The sequence below is a fragment of the Athene noctua genome, chromosome 2 (assembly GCF_965140245.1).
Source record: "Athene noctua chromosome 2, bAthNoc1.hap1.1, whole genome shotgun sequence".
Lineage (NCBI taxonomy): Eukaryota > Metazoa > Chordata > Aves > Strigiformes > Strigidae > Athene > Athene noctua.
Window position 1 is genome coordinate 98,233,242 of NC_134038.1, and position 15,438 is coordinate 98,248,679.

The 15,438-nt window shown below is 44.1% G+C and overlaps 1 protein-coding gene across 1 annotated transcript in view; it reads left to right on the top strand.

The window, feature by feature from the left end:
- Positions 1–1,315: 1,315 nt before the first annotated feature.
- ATXN1 (ataxin 1) overlaps positions 1,316–15,438 on the top strand; it is a 226,169-nt gene continuing 212,046 nt past the window's right edge. The window contains exons 1-3 of the mRNA XM_074899713.1: positions 1,316–1,593; positions 7,789–7,909; positions 13,003–13,171. The gene's annotated coding sequence lies outside the window, so the exon portion shown is untranslated. The remainder of the gene's footprint in view (positions 1,594–7,788; positions 7,910–13,002; positions 13,172–15,438) is intronic.

Sequence of the window (15,438 nt, forward strand, 5' to 3'; positions counted from 1 at the left end):
GATGCCAAAGCAGAGAGTGAATGGCTCCTTATGGACCACTGTCAGGTTACATGCAAGCATAGCAGCCCAGTCCTTTGGCTGTATTCCTCCATTCATTACTTCCATCATCTGTTTTATTTCTCCAAGTTGTACTTGGCCTGATAATTTGATGTTTTGTCTTTTCTTCGAAGACTTGAAGACCAGACATCCAGAAGGAAGATATTTTATCCAGTCTCCGTTTTGTATCCGTGCTTGTTATTTGCCCATCACTGCAGTTTACGGCACTGCAGAGACCTGTGTTGAGAGAAGTAAGAGAGTCACGAGCTAACGCTGGAGCGCCAGGGAAGTGTAAGTTGCCTTAGTTGGGGGGGGGGGGAGTTTGGGAGAGGCTCACAGTGGTCTGTGTACAGCTGGGAGAGACACGAGGGGATCTTTGATGAAATGTGTGCTAAGGAATCCAGAGGGAGTTAGTACCCAAACATGCGTGGTTCAGCCCTGCCTGTCTTGTAGTTCAGTGACGGTATGAGTCAGAGCCTCTTTGGTCTGAATGAAGTGGAAGGTACTTTCTACAAAGCAACTCAAGCATATGCCAAGGATCCGGATAAATAAAACTAATTCAGAAAAAGGGAGTGGGATGCAGGCTCTTGCTCTAAATCACTTCGCAGTTCTCCACAGCAAAATGCAATATGGCATCTTAAATAAAATCACCCTCTTCTGACTCTCGCAGAGGCTGCTTCAGAGCATTCCCTGGCTTCCAGCACAGTTTTATTTCCTCCCTTAGAGAGACACAGACCAGCCTTGACTGAGCAACTGATTTTCATGCATCCTTTAAACCAGCATTCCCTGCCATTTCTGAAGGACAGCACGCTTCGCTAGCTGCCTCTTCCTTCCCCCTTAAACAATATAGGTTTGGGGTGGATTTTTTTCCCTCCCCAGCTCATTTCTTGCCGCCTGCAAAGTGCTTTGAGATCCCGGCGACGCAGCCCGCCTCAGGAGCAGGCACTTCTGTGGAACAGCGGCGTGCGCAGGGATTAATCCCGCCGTAGAGAGCCAGCCTGGCCTTTGAAGTGTTACAAGGGGAAGGAGGAGGTAAGTGGCGAGGCGAGACCCCCGCGCCCCCCCCCCGCCTCATCCCCGGGCCCGTCGCCGCCACCCTCGGGCAGCGTGCGGCGGCCCCGCAAAGGGTTAAGGGCCGCCTTGGCCCGGCGGTGCTGTGCGTATGCAATAATCTGTGTGGCTCTCTTGGCCGCCTGCCAGAGTGTTGCCTTGCCTCCTCCTCCTCCTCCTCCTCCTCCCCCTCCTCCCTTCTCTCCCCCCCCACTTTTGCATGAAGTAGGATCCTTGAGCTGTTGCAGAGGCAGCCAACTGCTCCATATTTGGCTTCTATCACCCATTTACATGCTGGAGAGAGGAGAGGGAGCGAGCGCTGCACCGCAGACATCATTTCTACTACAGTGGTGGAGACATCCCGGACCTGTGTCACTGCAGGGGGAAGGAAAAAAACCAAACAAACAAAAAAGCAGACCCAAGCCCCGTGATCAGCTAGGAAGACATTTGTGTGCGAGTCTCTCTCTGACCCCCCCCCGCCAACCCCACCTCCACTGACACTTTACAGTAAGTGGCTTTTTCTTCCTCCTCTGCTTTCTGCCTTTCCCCCCCTTCCTCCCCCCCGGCTTCCTCCCTTGTTTAGACTGCAAACCGCCGGCGATTTCCAGCTGGAAAAACACGGGGCCGGGGGGGAAGGGAGCGCACTGCCCACCCCGCCGCGGGGCTACAGCCCGTCTCGCTACGGTCGCCGCCGGCCCCCGGCCCGCCACGGCCCGGCCCGCAGGCGCTGCCGCCGCGGCCCGGCCCCGGCCCCGAGGGACGGAGGGAGGGGGGGCGGCCGCGAAATGGCCGAGGGCGCTGGCGGAGGGAGCGGAGCGGGGGTGAGGGGACACGGTGCGCCCCGCCGCGGGAGCGGGGGGTCGGGGCCGGGCGGTGGGGCCGGGGCGGCCCCGCGGAGGGAGCGGCTCGTACCGCCCTGCCCTGCCCTGCCCCCCCCCCCCGGCAGCTCCTTCCTCCTTCCTCACCCCCCCAACCTTCCCCCCGGCCCGGGCGGGGTGTGGATGGCCGCGGGGACGTATTGCGAGCTGCGGCTGCCCCCGGTGCGGCGGCCTTGGGGGGGGGTGTCTGTGTGTGTGTGTGTGTGTGCGTGCGTGGTGTGGCGACACGGGGGGGGGGGGGTGTGGGGTGTGCGCGCGTGTGGCGGCGCGGCGCGGGGGGGCCGCGCGGTGCGTGTGCGGCGGGCGGGCCCGGCGGGGCGCAGCGCGGGGCCGGGCGGGCGGGCCGGGTGCCGGCAGGGCCGGTCGCCGCCGCACGGCGTATGTAGTACGGGGCTGGGCGGCTGCCGGAGGGTGAATGAAGCGAGGAGGAGGAGGAGGCGGCGGCGGCGGCGGAGGAGGCGGTGCTGGGGCTGGGATGTGCCCGGCAGCAGCCCTGCTCCGCTTCACTCAGGGCCCAAGCCGGCTGCAGACGCCACCCGGTACTGCCGGCCGGGGGAGCGGGGGCGGGAGGGGCAGCGCCGGCGGAGGGACGGGCGGGAGGGCCCGGGGGGGGGGGGGGGGAGTGGGGAAGGAACTGGGGTGCCCGAGGGGTCCGGCCGGCGGCGTCCCGAGGCGCCCGCAGGGAGCGGGGCCGGGGTTCCCCCCCACCCCCCACCGCCGCCGCCGCCCCGGGGCTCCGCTCGCCTCCAGCAGCGGCGGCCGCTGCCCTCCTGCCGTTCATCTGCCCCCGTCCCCGCTCCGCCTCGGGGTTTGCTTGGGTCGGGCTGGGGGAGTTGTGGGGGGTTGAGTTTTTTCCTAAGGCTTCGTAACGTACCGGCAGAAAACAAATAAATGACCCCGTGTACGTTTGTGGGTGCTGAATCCGTCAGTGCAATTCCTGAGAATATTAAAGTCTAAATTAAAGCCTGCTGGAAAACGTTAGCTCCTACTGTAATAGTAATAGCGATAATAATAAAATGACAGAATTGGGAGCGATTTACATGTTATTGAAGAGGAGGAATTACTGAAGAGTAATAATAGAAAAGAAAACAAGTCGGAAGCCCGTTATATAATGCACTGTGTAGACAACGAGAGCGACGGGCTATTTTTATTTTGTTTACCGTATGCTGTGTAATAGGGACTCCTCCGAGCAGCATCTCTCCCCTGTGAGCCCGAACTCCAGATAGAATTGGGGAAAAATCTTAGGCATTTCTGTTATGCCCAGATGAAGAAATGCGTGTTTGTAAAACCTCCCTCCTTACAAATGGTTTTCTGTGTCCAGATCGGCAAGGGTGCAGGTAGATGACCTTTGCCGGAGACCTTTTCCCTTCGTATGGTAAAGAAATTCATATTTTGTAACGCAGGTTACACTTTAACCTTTAACGCTCATGGTTATGTATTTTATGCAGTAATGGTTACTTTACGTGTCAGATGTGGTCAGGCGTAGTGAGTTACTCTGCTTACACACCGAGAAGTCAAGGACTTTTAATTTCAGTTTCGAACGAAGTCTTCCCCTAAAGGAAAATCCCAGCTTTGCGTTCATCTGTTTCTGTTCAGGTGATGGAGATGATTCAGTTTTATGATACGGAGCAAGGGTTATGAATGAGGGAGAGGGAAACTGAGAATGGCCGGGGAAAATATTACGCCGTAGTTATTTTTGCGATGCTGCGAGGTAATAGTAAGTTGTAATTGCACGTTATTGCACCTAATTTGTTCGTAAAACAGGCGCAATGTTTTACGGGCAGCAGGGTGGCTGTAATCTCCTCACTTTTTACGTAAAGCAGAGGTCGATAGATTTTCTCCGCGCTTGCCTGTCTGTCTGTCTGTCTCTCCCGTCATGTAGCGACATGTCAGCGGCGTAGGCTTTCAGCGCGCTTACTCCAGCCCTGATCACTCATGTAATTAGATCAGGCTGCCATGGTAACAGACGGTATTCACCGTCCATTCAGGTGTGCGTGTGTGTGGCTGGCAGGCGACCCAGCGGGCTACCACCAGCCCCGAGTGAGCTGTGTTGGTTTGGCCAAAATTGAAGGATGCCGGTGGTGGTGGTGGTTTCCCAAGGACTGAGCTGCTCGGGAAGGGTGGGTTCTCCTCGCCCGCTGTCGTGTCAGGCAGGTGGGACGGTACATGGCAAGCTTGGCAGGTTAGCCAAATTGTCAGTTCTACTTGCATTTATTATTAGCAAATTAGCAAAGGCGTGGTACTTTGTAAAAATGTTTTTGGCTTATAAAAGCTTGCATAAAAGTTTCTTTGGAGTTTTCCTTTTTTTTTTTTTTTTTTTTCCCTTTCCTGGCTGGCTGGTTTAACTGTTTGGTGGCTGTAACAGTGTTTGTGAGTTAGTAACAGTTCCCATTCCAGCATTCATATTTTAGGCCACGGGCTTGTTATTCTCCACTCATGTACTGTACTTTACACCTTCAGGCCAGTAAAATTAAGATCAGTGATACCTGATATCACTGTTCTCACTTAGGTTTGTTAAGCCTCTTCGTAGTTGTTATCAAAGTCTAGGCCCTTTTGTATTTTAGGTGAAAGCTGATTTCGTTTTCTCATGATAAAAACCGAAGTATATACTATTAAAAACAATTTTATCATCAGTAAATAATGTCTCCGATATTGGTTTGGTTTGGGTTTTTTGCATTTGTGCTCATCAAAATATTATAGCCATAGAGCAGGAGACTTTCTGCAACAAAGTTAGTAATGCCTTGAAAAAATACGTGATCTTTTTAGCTTTGAACTGTATACTGCTCTTAAAAACGTATTTAACCAAGGAATGTGTGTTTGTCTTCATTCCCAGTGTTTGGACACCGCCCTTTTGAGCCCCTTTTTCACAAACATAGGTATAATTTTTTTAAAGGCACCAAGTCTGGCACTCTGTTCTAATGTCATAAATCTGGAGTGACTCCAGGGGATGGGATTGTGAGCCATTTACATGGGTGTATATCTAGAATAACTTCATTTATTGGACTTAATCCAGGTATGTAGTAGAGTAACACAACTCAGAAAGTGATCTGCTGTGTATCACCATTATTTTCTCTATATCTTTTTACAGCAAAAAGCATTGTGGGCTTAAATAAGATTTTTGCCTGATTAAGGAGCTCCGTTAAGCATCTGCAGAAGTGGTTAACACCCCTATTCCAGTCACTAATTTTGCATGCACTTACACTAATACTGAACTTGGCCTGGAGGATTTTGTGTCTCAGTGATGAGATATCATCAGCACCCACAGCTCCTGAGCGTTTGTAGTACTGGACTGGAACATAATGCAGTCCAGAAATATCTCAGTAAAACAGATATTTTAATTGCTCTTATGGTAAAGCACCGGAGCTGGAGGAGGTAATGAGAAATGCCTGTTGGTGGTTCAGCTCTTGCGGTGCCAGGCAGCTGGCAGTCTCAGATTTGGTGTGACAAGTTTGCAGGTCTCAGCCTGCCTGCTGAGCAGGGGCGTTTCTCCTTGGTGGGACAAGGGGACAGGGAGATTGTGGGCAGTTTCCTGCATCCGAAGTGCAGCTTTTCAGTGCTGCAACTAACTTGCCTTTCTTGTTAGGAGAGAATATCCTCTGCTTGGCATGGCCACCTTTGTTTTTGGCCTCTGTACTGAGGAGGGGGCTTGAAATAGAGGAGCCTGTTAGGAGGACGGGCTGGAGAGAATGAAATAATTGCATGCAGGATGACTCCTGTAGAGTGAGCCTTTGTGTGCTGCATGCTGGTTATACCTATTTTATTGTAAGACAAATTACCTGTGTGACTAAGAGCATTAGAAAGTAATTATTTTCAAAAAGGCCATATATACATAGTTAAAAGACTTTCTGGAAATAAACGGTGCAACTTTTCTCCTTTGCCCTTCTGGCCTGATTGAATTTATTTAGAAAGGTTGAAAAAAACCTAGTCTTGTTTTAAAAGACGTTTGCAAGAGACCTGGAATTTCACTTAACAAAAATTTTTATGTAATAGATCCAGTGGCCTAGTTTCCTGTTAATTAAGAAAATAGACACTTAAATGCAGTCACCCGAAAAGCAACTAAGGATTTAAACATTAGAATTTAAAAATAATTGTTGTAGTAATAAAGCTAGTAAAAGAAAATCGAGGCCTAATTTTCCCCTTGCTGAAGTTTAGCAGCACATCTTAGGAGATGGCAGTCAGTATTATCATTGTCATTGTTCATACAGTGAGCTGCTTTTATTGTGGTGTACTAATAGAAGGGTAAAGAAGTATGGCAGGCTCTGAAGGAAATGCATCTCAGAACTGCATAGATGGGCTGAAGCACTGGCTGGCTGCAAACCTACTCCAGCGTGCGAGGCAGCTCACGCTGATGCCGCTTGACGGAAGTCGGGCTATGTGACAGCCTGAGCTAAGCATACAGGTTGTGAATGATTCAGCTGCTGTGGAGGACCGTACAGGTACAGTGTGTACAATTCACAGGGTGCAGATAACAGATTTAGTTGTAGGGCTCTTCTGAGAGTGCTGTAACCAATTCTGCTTTAACAAAAATATAATTAGCATGAGAAACAGAAGCGTGACAGGCTTCGCACAGGTAAATGATTTCATTGCAAAGAGATGATGTGCCATATTCTGGTGACTTCAGTAGCCTAAGCTTTGCGAACTGAAAATCCCGACCTTATCCTTCCATTTTACTTTTGTGCAAGGGTAAGTGCTATAAATAAATAAATAGGTGTTTGGACAAAGGCACTGTATTTTTGAGTCTTGCTTAGTGGTTCACATTCTTCATATAAAAAGCTGAAGATTTTTACTTGATTTTGACTGAGCTGATACATGACTAGTGTTTTAAAACGTAAGAAACTTTGCAGACTCCTGACTTTTGCAAAAAGACAAAAGACTGATCGATGACCATAAGTCCTTTTTGATCTCAGTGCATGTGTTGAGAATGTAATGCTTCATTTTTTTTCCTCAAAGGCGTAGTCGAGGTTGTTGTACAACACGTGCAAATCTCTGTGTGTGCATTGGTCCCAGTCTGCTAAGTTACTTTAGTACGTGTCCCAGTGAGGGTTTTGCTGAATGAGGATTGATTAAAGAACCTATCTAGAGTTAAGTATGTGTGTAAATCCTTCCATAAATAGGAACGAGTACGTATGCTCATAAACTAAAACAACAAAAATGCTTCTCAGTGAGGGAGAAATGGTCCCACTAAATCCTTTTATTGTCCCAAGAGTGATAAGAATATTTGGTGAGATTCCAAGTGAAAAAACACAATGTATTTTGTTTAATATGTGATGTCAGCAGAAATTCAGTGCTGGCTCTTTGTAATTTTACTGAGCAAAAAGACATAGAAAAGAAATAGAAATAGAAAAGAAAAAAAATCACATTGGTAGAGTTTTCCTTTGCTTATGTTACTTGGGAATTTGCATTTATGAGCATGCCACTATTAATGACAAAATAGTGCACAAGGTAATGTCACATTCCCAAAGCTGATTATTTTTTGCCTGATAGTGTTTGCAGCAGTATGCTTTCTGGATGATGCTCCTCCTCGAATAAAATATGTTCTGTTAGCAGTGAAGACAGTCATCTCAACTTGCTTATGATTCTTCACCTCATTATGATCACATTTAGGAAAAGAGCACTCAGTTTGAATAAATGGACTCTGCTTTCTACTGTATGTGTTCTGTCTGCAGGATTAAGTTTATAGTTTATTCGTGCTTGAGTAATAGCAAGAGCAGTCCCTCTTGGTCTTCATTGGGATGTCTTAGCATGTTGAAAATTGTTTGACTCTTAACTGTGGTTTTGTTTCTTTTTATTTTGGTTTCCATCTCCTCAACTCCTGGATCAACAGTCACATCGCAGGCCAAGCCAGATGGGCAAGCAATACAAGCTGTGAACTTATTTTTGACCCCTGTAGGACAGTGACCATCTTCATTTTTGTCTTCACCATACAGATACACACTGCCAATAAGGTGAGAATATAATGCTTTTTATTTCCTCTAACAAGTGTGCACTGTCTGCTCTGAGTTTTAATCAGTATGGACACCTTACCGGTGTCTGTATGATCACCTACCCGTCATACAGTTTGTACTTCCTTTGCCTGGCAGTAGAGGTCCTTGAGAAACTCTTGTCAGAAAAATTCCATTAACTCTGGTGACTCAGTTCGGTGACTTACAGGACAGTGGGTTCCAGATGAGTGGTTTTGTGTTCAGCTCAGGTCAGAGCATATTCAGTTACTAAAAGATGATAGTATGAATGGAAAAATTTACAGGCTTTGATTTTTGTTGTAAAATGCCGCGCGTGAAATTGTATAATTCCTTCCTGCACTCTTATGAACGTTTTCAGTGGTTCCTGTTGCTTGCAACCTGCTTGACTTTTCCAGTGTCCTGAGTTCCTCCTGTGCACTAAACTTTATCTGGCATAAGGACACTTCCTAGTATAACTAGTCACTACTGACATGCCTGGGTGTCTTTTACTCTGGTTTGAGGAATGTTTTCAATTCTTCTGATTTATTTTTTTTTCCCCTGAAATGCTGTAGCCAGACAGGATGTAATAGTGCACATCTATCAGTCTGCTCTCCCTCTTCTCTCTTTCCCAAATGGTTGTGGAGAATACCTTGAAAAAAACAAGTCTCAAGGCTCGATTATCATACTGCCAATAAAAAGAACATAAATTTTTATTTTATTTCTTTAATCTGATTGTCATTAAGCCAGCCTGATTTTTTGGACCTGTTCTATTATTTTTGAGTGCTTGGTATTGGCAATACTGCTAATGCTTAAAAAAAAATAAAGGGTTGTAAGAAAATTGCCTGTATCTTTAAATAAAATGAAATGTAGTGGTTACTTGCAGAAAATCAAAGGATTTTTTTTTCTATTTACAGCCACAAAACTTAATTACTATAGCATTCTATTTATGAGGGGCTGATCAGAAAGTCTCCATTGCCGAATAACTTTTTTATGTATACAGCATGTTATAGAAAAGTGTGCAGCACATAATTTACATTTTATTGTGGCTGCAGGGAAGGGTGCTGTGCTTTAAAGGCAAGTTGTCTAAGCAAGTAGTTACATGCAAAGACATGCCTGTTACAGTTTACAAATGAGCTTGAATAGTGGGGGTGGGTTGTAATCACTGTATCTCTTTGGAGCAATAAGAATTCCTTAAGAGTGAAAAAACAAAGTGCCCCTGTGCGGACACATGTAGTCTCTCTGTTTTGGAAGAAAACTGACTTGGTAACAGATACTGACTTGGGAGATGGAACAGAAGGAAGCTGTTTGTTAGGACGTTATCATTTCCACAAAGCACTTAATTTTTTTCAGAATTAGCTTGGGTTGTATGAAATTGCATTTATTTGTGGAAATGATTACTCCAGAAAAGGTTTATATCTCTTAATTAGAAAAAGTAATAGTTTATAGTGTATTGGTCAAATCCTATGAATAATCAGATTGCGTTATCCACGATTCATTGCTAAGTCACCTTGAATATTTTAGCATCTGGCGTTTCCCATGTTTTCATGATAAATACTATACTAGAAACTAAGCGAACCCTTTGGATAAAAAATATAACCTAGTTAAGACTGGTGCAGAGGCATGGCAGGAATATAGTACTGTATTGCTGTTTTTTTGTACCAGTGCAGCTTGAAGTATAGTGTTGTATTTGTTTTGGCTTCTTTTCTTGTTGTTGGACATTTTAGTCACTGAGTTTGGGGTACCTCTGTTGGCTTTATTAATTAGCTCTCATTTTCTCTAGGAAATGATCAACATCAGGCCCACTGTGTAACTAAATAAGTGAAATAAAAGTTACTGGAATAGAGACTTGCTACTTACAAACATTCTCTCTGTTACTGGATGTAACAGGCAGGAGCTTGCAGTAGTAACACGTGAAGGAAACACAACCCGGCGCTGTGCAGTGAGCAGCCACAGGGAGGTTTCACAGATCAAGGTAGAGCATTGCATGCCAAGACCCATCGTCTTTCCGGCTTTTGCATTTGTTTTGGGGTGAAGGTGGTAACAGCCCTGCTCTGTTTTAGGCAGACCTGGAGTCCGTCAGAGGGAGCATACATTGGATGTGTTTGAACGCATCCAAAATGAGATCTTGGAAACCTTACTTTAGTCCTAATGGCCCTACACATCACTGATAGCTTTACTTGCTTGAGGAAACGTGGCTTAAGGGAGTGATGTTGCTGTTGTGTGTGAGGTCCAGGTGTGCTTACCCGTCCAGTTCAAGCAGTGTTCTTGCAGAGCCTGCTAAGCATCTTCCTCAATAAGGACACAGGGAATTAGTAAAAATAAAATTAAAATAAATAAATAGAGATACAGCTTGCTTTTTTTTTTTTTTTTTTTTTTGTAATCATGGCTTTAGTTAATTTTGGTCTGCTCGACAAAACATAGAGTTATTGTTATTTGTTCAGAGTGTGCACTGCCTCCTTCCATGTAGGCAAATGACTCAATGCTTTCTTTTAAACCGTTGTGTTGAGAGGATTTTGCATGAAACACTGGACATTTTAACAACTAAAGAGTTCCTAATCTTTTCCACTGTAAAGTCACTTGATATCTATTAATCATATTGTAGTATCAGGTTGAATTTACAGCCACAGTCCACTTTTTTCTTTTTTAATTTTTTTTTCAGAATTTCCATAGGTATGTCTGTACGCTACCTAATGTGGTTTACGTTTTACATAAGATGTTTCTGGTTTATGCAGACTTCTGGCTACTACTCTGTAAATGGAGAAAAATCTGTGCTTTTAAAATACTTTGTAGTGAACACAGAAATTGCTGTCCGACTAGTGTGTCTAACGGTGGCTTTTTGATTGCCATATCGGTGACCTTTTATCGTACCTGGGTTTATTTCTTCCCCCTCATACTGTTTATGAAAGCCTACAATGGCTGTAGGGCTAAAAGAAGGTAGGTAATGCAGATTTATAAGGTGTTAAGAGCAGAGGTGAAACGGAGATGTGAACAAGGTATAATTGGATAGTAATTAGAAATAATTTTTTTTTAATGGTTTGTTTTGTTTGTGAGTAACTCAAAAGGTAAATAAATTAAGTGATGTGAGTACAGACTGATGTCTTCGAAATAAGGCTCTGTGGTCCCCTCAGCCCCACACCATCATCTCAGTCATGACCTTTCACGCTTTTGCTCTGTTGTTCCTTCAGCAGTTACTGAAGGTCTGGTGTCTCACTGAAAGTTTTGTATCACTGTCTTAAGTGTAAATGGAGTTGAGTGTAGTGATCTGTCTACATAAAAACACAAGTTCCTAATGTAGTCTAAGCCACGACCTGAGGTTTGATTCATCCTGACTTCTGTTTTAAAAAGGTGTATCTGCAGTGAAATAAGAGATGTGCTGTCCCACGCACTGCAACTTGTTAGCATTACTTTAAAATGTGGGCTTTTGGGTGTTAGTGCAAGTATTAGATGGAGAACTTCTACGTGCTGAGGGCCGAAAGTGGTGAGATGACTAGATGTGACATGCAGTTGTGCTTAAGCCTCAGCGCCCGTGTGTGCCCTCCTCCTGCCCTCTCCTTCGGCTGTGCTTGTTGGGCAGCGGTGTGCTGCTGGGTTTTGCCATGTCCTGATACCAGGGATATGCTTTTGGGTGAAAGTTAGCTTTTGATACCAGGGGTATAGTTTTCATTGAAAGCTAGCCCAAGTGGCAGCATTTGGATTTCAGTGTGTGGGCTGAGGGGTTTCTCATGGTGAGATATTGCAATGCAGGCAAACCCCAAGTTTGATAATTCCTTCTTAATTTTCTGATAAATTACTTAGCAATTATCAGCCCATTTTGGGTCTAGATCTAAACCTGACTTAAGGATTTATTGAGTCACTCTTTGCTCTATAAAAAGTACAAATGTTGAAGTGCTGCTCACTCACGTTGGAGTGTGGTTGTGACTGTTACCACAATTTTGTTTGTCAGGTACCCACGCGTGAAGGCCCTTGTAGCTTTGTAAATTTAACATTTCTGTGAGGCCAGCTACTTGAAAGAAAGTCAGGCTTTAATGGAGACGGATAATTACAAAAAGCAGGCTTAATGCTCCTTTACTGTGCTCAGAAATTTTGTGCTAGTGGACATTTCTTTCCTTTTCAGTGCTGTGTGTAGTAGCTGAGTAGAGACTGATTTTTCGAATTAATATGATGGTAAATGCATTTCTCCTTTTCCATAGCCCCGGAGCACATCTCCTGCCTGGTAGTGTGCTGTATTCATAGCTTTCTCCAGATAGTCTGACAGCAGATAGATCCAGAATGGTTTGAAAATTCACTGTATGCAAGAGAAAAAAAAATCCTAGTAGATTATTACACTAGAAGAAGATGAAAGTTTATTCTCTGTGTACCACTAGCAGTTAAAAGCCCATAGCACCAATCATATGTAATGCATTTTTATTTACAGATTAGTAGACTCTACTCTGACATATGACTAACAGGGAAGCCCCTCCCTTTAACAGTTGTATGTCATCTGCTTCAGAGAACTAATTACTTGGCAATTCCCATTTGATAATTCCCTCTTTATTTTCTGATGAGTTACTTAACAGTGATGAGCTTGTTGAGCAGAATACCGTGCTTAATCTCTGCTTCAGAAACTACAGTGCGGGCCTGGGGATATCATTGTTTTCTAAATGCTGTTTAGCCTTGCCATAGGAACATTGAAACCACACTAAGACATGTTAACAGTTTACAGTTAACGGTAAGCTTAGTGTGAGTGATGCGCAGCATTTGCCAAAAAATAAAAGAGGGCTTTAGATTACTGTTGCACTGCAAACAGCTTGTTAAATACATCATTCCTCCAAAAAAACAAACCCTAACATAATTTAGACGTTAAGAAGCAGAAGCTTGTGTCAGAGATATCTTCTGTGTATCATTACTCCTCTCCACTGAAATAATCTATTTAAAGGAAATTTTATTCTTTAAAAAACCCTCACTGTTACTTGTAATATCTGTTTGGCAGTTCAGCTGATACTAGTGGTTGTTGTGTTATTTTAATGTGAGATATTTAAATATGTCATAATTGTGTTTTCTCTGCTGTTACCTGTCTTTTTCATTCTTCCCCTATCCCTTTTCACATTCTTTTACTCTAGTGACCACAGCAACCCTCGTTTCTGGCTGGGGAATGCATTACAAGCCTCACTGCTAATTACAACATCGCAGTGTTCCTAGAGGGTACCTGAGTTCAGCGGTGCTTAGCTACAGCGCCGGGCGAGGGGATTTATGGGGTGAAGTGACATCAGCCTGCGCATGGCAGCCCTGGTAAGGTCAAAGTGAGTCTCTCTTGCAGATCAGGAGTCAGATGGGTACTGTTCAGACCCAGTGTCTCTGAAATTCAACCATGTGAAACCATGCCACTCGATTTGATTCAAATTTTATTGTTGACTTCAGCAGAGGAAGGTTTGTGGATCAGCAACAGTGACTTCGACTAGCTGGTGGCATTACCCCACAGATACTGATCTCTGAAGAATTCCATTTTAGTGATCTAGTGCTGTAAGATGAGGATTGGGCTATTTTGTCTTTTACTTGAATAAGAAGTGTAGTATTTTGTGTATTAGCTCACGTGACATTTCATCATCAGGCTTGCTGATTTATTAGGTATTCACAGTGATATCTCTTGGCCTGTACTGGAAGCTGTGTCACAGGCTTGCTTTATCAACGAGAAAAATGCATTTGTACATAGTTACATGTGTTTTTTGTAAAATTAATCAGAGGAACAGTAATTTTATGAAATACAGGATTCAGAAGAGATTAATCTAATTGTGTTCATGAAGTACACCAGCTATAAAATCTTTTGAAAGGAATATTAATCAAGTTGATCAAAGGTGGCTTGAAGTACAGAATTCAGATACGAACACAATTACTTTCTATCTGTATGTTTGCTGTAGCTTGAGTGATTATGTTTAAAATTCATTTAATACCAAAAAAAGTTCCATTTTGGTGTCTGGATATTTTTTCTTACAGAATGTGTCATGTTTTAAAAGCAAAGGTGTGAGACAGTATGATAGATAAAATTTTACATTTTATAAAATGCAATAAGTAGAGAACATGACACGATAGGGAGCGTAATAAAATAAGTAAAACTCAACAGAAGGTCATTGAGCCTTTTTTTTTCTTTTTTAAAAACTTTTTTTCCTATTTATATATTTTTTAATGACTCAGGGTATCAGGTAGTGCTGTATAGGCATTGCAGAAAACAGAAGTCCTCTATAAGAGACAGAAAAGAAAGCTATGACCATGAACAGAATGCCTCATCTGTGATCTGAAAGGTTTGCTTATGCGCATGGGAGTTGCGTCTTGACAGATCCTTCTACAGACCATTATAGCTGTTGAGGAGGGACCTGCATCCTGAGCCCTGGTGTCAGATTCATTTTACAGAGTCAACCAGAGAGTTATTAGATGGTGATTTGGGCTGGTCTTCAACTGACTGCTTAGAGGTGAAAGGTTGCAGTGGCAGCCATCCACCTGTGAATTGTCCAGACCATGCTCTGTTCACTGTCTCTTAGGGCTTGACAGCACTTCCCCAAAACTGAGACTCAGGCAGCATTGCCTACAATTTCAGAAGAGGTTGTGCCTAAGGACATACAAATTTGGTCCAGGGTATCTTCTTCCCTCAGCAGGGCAGTGTTGCTTGTCATGAAGATTGAACTTCCAAGTAACATGTTACTGATACTGGTATTTCTATCAATATTTATGCAAGTAAAAGACTATCGTATGAATGTCACGAAAATAATTTTTCAGCTAATACAAGTTTTCAGTTACCTACTAATGCCTTAAGATTTGAGCATCTGGTTTGAAACAAACAAAACCTAACTCATTAACATACAGTAGAGGTTTCTCTACTGATAACTGTGGTGGTCTCCTGGACACCCAAATTAAATGGTACCTTCCCCCCTACTTTATTGCAAATGAGAGAACTAATACATCCTGGATTTTGCATTTCTTTCTGCTGGCTTCTCTCTCCCTCTTTCCTCACCAGCTACCCTGGCCTATGTTAGCATGACTCCTCTGTCAGCAGCACTTGCTGATGGAATAGCCAAAGACGAACTGGTGGATCTGGGCCATGCATTTCCTAGTCTGCAGAACTGAGAAGCTGCATCACCTCTTTGCTTAGGTCTTGTCTGCCTCCTCTTTGAATCAGGGATGAGTTTCAGGTTTCCTACTTATCAGTGTTGCTAAACTTTGTTGGAACTCTGCTGTGATCTGACCTAATACTTTTTTTTTGTTAATGACACAGTCTTGGAAGTCACTTGTGATTTCCTTTGTGAACTTGACAGTTGATTAATTAAATTGTGGGGAGATAAGTGACATGGCAGTGCTTTCTCTGTACCATGTCTGTGTTTTATTTTATGGGGAACGAGGATGATGGTGGATCTTACGGACCAATAACCTATAGTTCAAAATTGCACTGTGTGTTTGGATAGCACCCAAGTATTATATAGTGTCTTAAAATATATGTGATACTACAATACAGGAAGGACCGAAGAAGAAGTAAAAGTCTGTATTTTGTTCCATATTTGCACAGGCTG